Source organism: Lactuca sativa, chromosome 8 (genome assembly GCF_002870075.4).
Source record: "Lactuca sativa cultivar Salinas chromosome 8, Lsat_Salinas_v11, whole genome shotgun sequence".
NCBI lineage: Eukaryota > Viridiplantae > Streptophyta > Magnoliopsida > Asterales > Asteraceae > Lactuca > Lactuca sativa.
Window position 1 is genome coordinate 274,218,981 of NC_056630.2, and position 7,526 is coordinate 274,226,506.

The 7,526-nt window shown below is 33.8% G+C and overlaps 1 long non-coding RNA gene across 1 annotated transcript; it reads right to left on the reverse strand.

Annotated features, from left to right (window-relative positions):
• Window positions 1–4,026: 4,026 nt before the first annotated feature.
• LOC128128195 (uncharacterized) lies at window positions 4,027–7,110 on the reverse strand. The gene is made up of 3 exons (XR_008226012.1): window positions 6,944–7,110; window positions 5,028–5,090; window positions 4,027–4,161 (listed from the first exon to the last, which is right to left on the reverse strand). It is a non-coding gene; the product is annotated as an uncharacterized LOC128128195 (long non-coding RNA).
• Window positions 7,111–7,526: the final 416 nt, after the last annotated feature.

Below are 7,526 nucleotides of genomic sequence, written 5' to 3' on the forward strand. Positions count from 1 at the left end.
GAGCAAAATGAAGGAATTGATTCATGAGAATTCAACAATTTAGAAGTCGATTGATCTGATTATCGTTTGTAATTTTAATAGAAACAAAGTTGTTGAGAGTCCTAGTCGAGAGAGAAAGGATGAATACTTGTGGCCTTAATTGTTGAGTGTCCGAGATAAACATAGAATCTAGCCTAGAGTTTAATTTATTTGCTCAAGCTAGTCTAGCCTCTACCTTTGTATGCATTGTATCCTTTTTATTACACCATGTATTTGTCTTTTGAATTAATGATTGTCGATTCTCCACTAAGTCTAATGTTTATGCTATTCTTGAATTGTTGAAGTTAGGTTATATAGGAATGTTGTTTGACTATACTTTAACTGATATGGTAGTTGAGATACTTGGGGCACTAAAGAAATGCATTTGTCATTTTCTAGAATGATCTGTTCATTACAGTAATTATGAATTATGGTGCACAAGGAACGTGTGACCTCAATGGATATGTTTGTGTCACGTTTAGAGGTCTCAGGAACAATTTCCTCAATGACACAATTATTTTGAGGTGATATATAAAGAGTAGAAACACATATTCTTGGGGACTTATTTATATACAGATTCAGGTCCACGGATATAACAGGTAGAATTTGTGTAGAATCAGGACATGAAATGGTTATCGTAATGAACTCACGAGTTAAAGTCTAAAAGGTCTTGGTTTCTTCAAATAACGTGGAAAGAGAAGAAATATTTGACTCAAGATATTTTTGAATAGTAATATCACCCATATGAGTAAGATTCTAAAGATCCTTATTAGGGGTAGGAATCTTGGATCCAAGACTAGTAGTTCTTGACAAATGGTAACAAAAACTATCAGTCATATGTGCATTTGATTCAATTGCATCAATGGTTTTGTGTAATTTATCAATAGCAACTGTAACACCTCAAATTCCAGAGGTACCATTGAAGGACTTAAAGTGTAAGTTAAGGAAAGGGACTCGACGAGTAGGCATGCTTACTCGCCGAGTCGGAGCGGGATTGGGTTGTAGACTAAGTGGCCAACTCGCCGAGTCGACGACTTGGACTCGACGAGTTTATGCTGATGAGAGAAAACATCAAAGTATCCCCCTATGTCATAATCCCTAGCCCTAGAGTGTTTTCGTCCTATATCTCCTTGGTTTCACGTAAAGTTTGCCACTTTAAGTGAGGGTTAGACTGGAGAAGAGTGGATCTACGGATTGGAGCCCCTGCATGGCTCGAAAAGCCCCTGTATGGATTGAGAACTAGAGAGACTCAGCGAGTCACATGGGTGTACTCAACGAATTGTATGAACATGAGCATGGACTCGGCGAGTTGGAAGAACAACTCGGCGAGACTGTTGAAGATAACCTTGGACTCGGCGAGTCTGGTCGCGGAACCCTAACCTCTTCTGGTTAAAGCCTTGAATCAGTGAGTCGAGGGGTGATTTTGTGAGTTGATCAGGATGGGACTAGGAGAGCGTTAGACTCGACGAGTCTTGGGGTGACTCGGCGAGTTGAGTCGTTTTCTAATAGTTTTCAGAGTATAAGGACTTGACGAGTAGAGTCAGTAAGGAAGTTTGACTTTGGCCTGGGATTTGACCTTGACCTTCAAGGGTGTTATGGTATTTGGTTATTTATGTCAATGGTCCATTGATGGCAATAGGTGTTGGAGTTTCGAGTAGTGATTCGGGTGTGTTCTTCCGTGGTTTGGTTCTTCATTTTAGGTGAGTTATCCTCACTGTACTCAAGGTTCTAAGGCACCAAGGCCGGCCCTTTGAATTTTTGTTTAGAGCTTGTTATATTATGTGATGATATGCTTGCTAGTATCCTGGTAGATAGGATAATGATATAAGGATATGCCTTGTTAGCTTAGTATCCTAGAGGAATGGATAGTTAAGTGATGGCTAGTTTTGTTGGATCAACGCCCTGGTAGTTGGGTAGTTGTTATTTATAGACTTGTAGTTGGTCATGCCTTATGTATGCTGGTAGGATGTTACCTGCGGGCTATGTATGTTGAGCAGTAGCATAGGGTATTCCATCCCGGTAGGATGATAGTGATGAGATTCGAGCAAAACATCATTCCTATCGTGTACATGCAAACCCTAATAGCTTTTGGATCTAGTTTGTCTAATGAACATGCAATTTAATATCCAAAGCTATAAACCCTAGATCTAGCATACAATTACTCATATTAACATAAGAATAGGGTTTAGATCTTACCTTGATTGTTATGTAGCAATAACAATCTCAAATCCTCCTTGTAATGGCTTTAGAAAGCTTAGAGTCACAAGTGTCACTCCTCTAATGGCTCACAAATACCAAGAGCAAGAGGATGAAGAATGATAAGAGAGAAGACACCCAAAAACGTGTAGAAACCCTAAGGAATCAATTCACCACATTTTTGGTGCCCTAGGGGTCCTTAAATAGTGAGGCTATTAGGGTTATCTAACAAGGAAACCCTAATTTGACTGCTTAGGCCCTAAGCAACCCATGGACTCCCTCCTTAGAGGCCTTGGACGATTTCTAATGGGTTTCCCCATAGAATTCGTGCACTCCATCCTCTATGGAGTCTATTAGCCCAATATTCAACTATTACACAATTGACAATTCTAGTCCCCTTTATTTAATTAATATCTTTTAGCCACAAAGTTAATTCTTATTAATTCTTGAATAATATTAATTAAACAATATGATTTCTCCTTTAATATATTATTCTCATAATATATTAATAAATCATAATTAATCCTCTCTCTCCATAATTCATCCTATCAAGTTGCTTTGGTGAAGGCAACCCAAAAGGACCATGGACCGTCGGGTCAAGTACATACCAAAATAGTTATGGACTTAGACACTAATCCAATAGTCTCCCACTTGGATAAGTCTAATAACTATTTTGCGTATGACTTCAAATCCTGATCTTCAATCGTAGCTTTCAAAAACCGCTGTCAACTCTGATCCTATCAGAAGCGTGTCCTTTAGATAAGGGATTATATATTCCTCCATTCTAGATATCGTATAGACGTGAGACATGGATTTCAATCATTCTCTCTATACCTTTTCCCGATTTCTGATTTATGTCAACTGACAACAGACTACAATTGAACACATCAAATTAGTCTCGGCTTGGCCAAGTGCTTATGTGCCATCACTAAATCATCGAGGGGCCCACAAATATCGCTTTTATCCCACTTTGGATAAAAGGAACGGATAAACTTTGATTCAATGCTCGCTTGCACTCACTTACCGAATCACACACAACAATATGTTTTATAACACCAAGTTACTGGTGCGTTTACATATTATCAATGTGCAACCAACCAGCAAATAACAACTCACATATCTCAGTTTCAAGAATATAAGATATTATCGTCTCACCAATCACTCGTGATAAAATCCATGAAGTGATCCAAGTGAGCGTGGGTTTAATCCAATGATCAAATCATATTCATAAGCACTCATGAACGTTGCAGAAAACATTTGCTTATGTCTAATACACTTTAGGCAATCCACACACCAATTCACGACATTCTTCATTCATACCTACTTCCAACATATGAACGACTGTGGTCCGTTCGAATAATTTGATTGTTCTGAACCAGTTTAATTATTCAGGAAGTCAAAACATGCAAAGTGAAACACAAGAATAATACTAATCTCATATGGCCCCAAACTCTGGGTATAAATAAAACATTTTATTTAATCACCATATTGATTACTCATTATTTGTTGTTTCGGGTAATCAACTTCTTACTTGAATTATTACTACACTCGTCCCATGCTCTCAGCATGCACACAATGTTTACCTACGGTCCGTACTTTGTGAAATAGATCAAATGAACACATTTCCAATCATACTCATTTCACAACTCCCAATCCTTATCATAAGTATAAGAATATCAAATTCTTGCCACTTATAGAATATGCTAGATTCTATCATTTTAAGCAATGATTGTCTCACCCCGCTAAAGCGGAAACACGAGGCGTGGCAGTAAAAAGGGTTTCATAGCAAAAGTTAAAAGATAACACCAACCATAGTATTAAAAATCATTACAAATTTTCAATGGGTTTGAGCAAATTTTAAAAGAAATTACAATGAAAATAGAAATACAACACATGCGAATGCTCCTAAAAGTGAAGTGTCCCTAAGTGCCACTTACTCGATGATTCCTGAAAAGGCATGTAAAACGATCGTCAACTATAAAAATAGTTGGTGATTACTCACAAGTTTAACAAAATAATATTGGTTAATGAATTGAAATCAAAGTTTTGATAAAAGTTTCCAATAATAAAAATATATTGTTAAAAGGAGTAAATAAGTTTGTAAAAACAAAGTTCTTTGTCATCATGAGAGATAAAGTATGTTGCCCGAATAGGATGCAACATTCATATTCTCGTGGAAGATAAACTCCGTTACTCAAACGAGTAAACAAGTTTCATTGCTAAAATGAGCAATCAATTTCGTTGCTACAATGAGCAAACAATTTCATTGCTAAAACATGTATATGAGTTTTCAGTAATAAAAGTTCGATGTTGTAATGAGAAACAAAGTTCATTGCTATAATTAATAAACAAGTTTATTGCTATAATGAGAAACAAAGTTGATTGCTATAATTGATAAATGAGTTTATTGCCATAATAAATAACAAGTTTGTATGTGTATGAGCAAACAATGAGTTCTCAACCAAACCTATGACTGAAGCCCTATCAAGATCTATGCTTATCGTTCCATAGATTAATATGGTATCATGCACTCCAGCAATAGGGCGAATGAGGAGTTGTCAATTCCTAATAGCGCTATCCAAAATAACCATTGGCTCAAAGAGTTAATGGTTAGAGATAAGGGAAGGGCCTTAATACGATAAATTCTCATGTTTCGTGTTGCATAGACATACATAGAGAGATATAGCAATAAAATAGCAATCACGTTTGATACAAATCAATTTAAATACAACATTCAAATAATAGTTTTTCGGGACATGCTTTTCCACCCCAAAACATAAAAACTGAAAATAGGGGAGTGCGTGAATACTCACAATATGCATTGAGATGATGCAAATGGTGCCTTCACTATGCTCCACTCGTACCACCATCGATTCCTACAATAATGGTATTCGCTAGTGAGTCTCTAATCAAAATCTAACACTAGTATATTTATTACTACAGTAGAATTAAACCAATATTGTGTCAAAATTTAATATTGATAAGTTATAAACATTTTTCTGTGAAAATTAAATTCCAATGAATCAAATGTTATATAACAATTTAAGTGTAATTTCTCACTATTGAAATGTTAATATTTAACATTTTAAGAGGTGTTCTAATGATTAAATATTCAAAAACTAAATCAATTAAGTTCTAAAATTTCCCAAACTTTGCATTTCAGTTTAATTTCTCACTATTCGTCTAACTGTATTAAAAGACTTCTAGATACATTTTCATGGATTATAGATATGCCTAACCATTTTTCTTATATTTAATTCTCTAAATTGATAAAAACTCATGAAAAATAGCAATAAGTTAAAAAAATTCCTCAAACTTTTTATAATACTGCCATTACATAAAATTAAATTGGGAAAAATATAAAAATGGTTTTCTAAACTGTTTAACTCAATTTTATGATTTTTTTGTATTTATTCTAATAAAAATGGGGATAAATCCAAAACAGTTTCCAAAATTACTCAAACTTTTTTTTAATACTGTTATTAACCATTCTTAAGCTGGGAAAAATATAAAAACAGGTTTCAAAACTATTTAACCCAATTTTATGATTTTTGAGTATTTATTCTAATAAAAATTAAAATAAATAGAAAATAGTTTCCAAAATTGCCCAAAATTGTTATTAAACATTATTATGCTGGGAAAAATATAAAAATGAATTTATAAACTGTTTATCCCAATTTTATGATTTTTGTGTATTTATTCTAATAAAAATTGGGTTTAAGTGTATTTAATCTTGGGAAAACAAAAGAAAAATAGTATCCAGAAGAGAAAAATCATCAACATTTTTATGTAGCATCCTCATGTATTACAAGGTGTTCTGGTAAATGTTCGTGAATTTTGGATGAGCAGAACTATTTATTCAATTTTTAGGCCATTATAAATACAAAAATCAAGGAAAAATAGGAATGCATTATGAAAAATTCTGAAAATATTTTTCTGAATATTAAATATATGGTTGGAGTTGCGAAAATTTCTAGGTTTCCATTCCACCTTTTCTAAAGTGGTTTTATGATTTATTGGAGCCAAACCAAAAGAAAACTCAAAAACATGTTAAACAGTAACAAAAACCTATGAAGTTAACTGATAAGTCATTATTTAGCATAGGGGTCATCCAGGAATTTACCTAGGATTTATAGACCTCTAAAAGTATTTTATATGATTTAATGCCCTATTTTGTTTCAATAATTATAGTAATTCGAGAGAAATTAATTATTTTCTGCAAATTTACAGAGCATCTTATTTTATTGATGGGAATCTGGGAAAAATCAGATTTGGTCAGAAAATGAGTTTTAGATATTTATTTGGAAATAAATCCTTCATGAACATATTTGAAAGCTTTTAACAACATACTTTCATGATCTAGCATCTAAGCTTGAAGATCATCACATGCATGTTCGTTTGAAGACCATTCATAGGTTTGAAATGTTCAAAAATCGTTTTAGATAGAAAACTTTGAATGCATGTGGTGTTTTTCACCCAAAACTTGTAGAAAAAGTGCATTATGTTGATTTCGACTTAGGTTTTGGTCCTTGGATTTCACCATTTACAACATGCATGTTGTTTTTGGGTGAAATCCTTCCACCATCATCATCAAAACCATGAGTTTTTGTGTGTGTGTGTGTGTGTGTTTATGTGTTCATGATTTTGCCATAGATTGGGGTAGAAGATGGAGAAAGTGTAAGAAAAATAACAAAACTTTGAAGGAAAATGAAGGGAAATCGTGTTCTACCTTAATAAACACCACTAGATGATGAAAATTTTGAGTTTGAGGTGTGTTCTTGGACTTATTTTCTGTAAATTTCGTGGGTATAGAGAGAGGAAGAGAGAAAATGGAGTGGTGAAGGTAGAGAGAAATGAGAGAGAAAGTGGAGTGTGAGAGAGAAAGAAGTGATTATGTGTTTTGGGAAGAGAGGAGTGCCTTGGGAAGAGGGTGGCCGGTTTTGGGGGATAAGAAAGGGTTTCCCTCTCTTCTATTTTAATAAAATTCAAATCTTTTATAAAATTATCAAACTCTTTTATAAAATGTGCACCTTAATATAGTTTTTACTCATAAAATATTGATTTTTGACTTATAAATTAAGCGTAAATGTTAATGACTTAAACTTTTATTTTCCTTGATTATATTTCCTTGAACTTAATCATTTTAAGATAATTTTATAAGTTTCATAAAATGGTGTTCGAGTCAAAGAGTGACCCAAATATGGATAGTCACTACAGTTAAGTAGTAGTAGAATTCACATAACAATGTGAAATCCAAGCATATTATCCATTGTTTCTAATTGTTTCCAAGTTTCTAATAGGTTATATCTTAA